We start from the raw sequence: 1,358 nt of genomic DNA, 5'->3' as shown, positions 1-1,358 counted from the left end.
AGTGTATACTTATCTCCAAACTCATCAAGTTGTGCACATTAAGTATGTATAGCTTTTTATATGTGAATCATGCCTCAATAAAGTGGTTTAAAAATAATAAAATTTAAGAACAACAAACACAAAAAGATTCACAATAGAATTTTTAAAAAGATTAATCATCCAGTAAATTTAACATAGCATTTTCATTTTAAAATTCTGTCTGTAGAGATGCGAGTACGTACAGGTAGGGGCGGCAAGGGAAAAGGATTAGCCATGTCATCTTTGATCAGAAAGGTGATCAGCACTGTGAAAGCCCCAGCGGCCATTGGTCCCTACAGTCAGGCTGTGTTAGTCGACAGGACCATTTACATTTCAGGACAGCTAGGCATGGATCCTGCAAGTGGATAGCTTGTGCCAGGAGGGGTGGCAGAAGAGGCTAAACAAGCTCTTACAAACATGGGTGAAATTCTGAAAGCAGCAGGCTGTGACTTCACGAATGTGGTAAAAACAACTGTTTTGCTGGCTGACATAAACGACTTCAATACTGTCAATGACATCTACAAACAATATTTCCAGAGTAGTTTTCCTGCAAGAGCTGCTTACCAGGTTGCTGCTTTGCCCAAAGGAGGCCATGTTGAGATTGAAGCAGTAGCTGTCCAAGGACCTCTCGTGACAGCATCACTCTAAGTGGGCCCAGTGTTATTTAGTCTGGAATTTTAATAATGTTTTTAAATTAACGTCTTAATTTTTACAGTATTTGTTGGAAAGTGTAAAGTTGACTGAAATATCTGAAGTTATTATGGAAATACCATATAATAAGGGGAATTGAACATGAGTTGAAGATTAATGATGAATCTAGTTACTGATGTTCTAAATTACTCTTCTATGACACTCATTACTGGATGTGGGAAGAGACACACATTACATAGTTACTCAGAAAAATAAAAGTAAAGGGAAATAGCACATAGGAAAGATGAGTTACTATTCCTGAGAAATAATAAAGAGCACACCTAATTCAATTAAACTGTTAATTTAATGATGTGAACTATTTAGTTCTCATGTCAGATACATGATTCAGCTTTACTTGAGTAAAATTAAAGCATTTAAGTTTGAATGGTAGAGGTAAAGGAGAAGAAACTGGACCAAATTTTATATAGATAATATTTTTCTAATGGAAATAAAATAGCATGCAGATTTAAAAAAATAATAAAAATAAAATAAAATAAAATAAAAATAAAATAAAATTCTGTTTGTAACATACTGGGAACATACCTAAAGTATAAAATAAAAAAATATGATACACGAAGTTTACAATGGAGGAAACAGGTGGGGGTGTGAAGCCCTTCAGTTTTTTTTTTTTTTTTTTTTTTTTTTTTTTG

At 33.7% G+C, this 1,358-nt stretch overlaps 1 pseudogene; it reads left to right on the top strand.

Annotated features, from left to right (window-relative positions):
* Positions 1 to 231: 231 nt before the first annotated feature.
* LOC103068447 (ribonuclease UK114 pseudogene) lies at positions 232 to 666 on the top strand (annotated as a pseudogene).
* The last annotated feature ends 692 nt before the right edge of the window (positions 667 to 1,358 follow it).

This window comes from Lipotes vexillifer, unplaced genomic scaffold, assembly GCF_000442215.2.
Source record: "Lipotes vexillifer unplaced genomic scaffold, Lipotes_vexillifer_v1.1 scaffold1332, whole genome shotgun sequence".
NCBI classification, from domain to species: Eukaryota; Metazoa; Chordata; class Mammalia; order Artiodactyla; family Lipotidae; genus Lipotes; species Lipotes vexillifer.
Note: the sequence above shows the minus strand (reverse complement) of the source record. Positions and strands in the feature narration are given on the sequence as shown.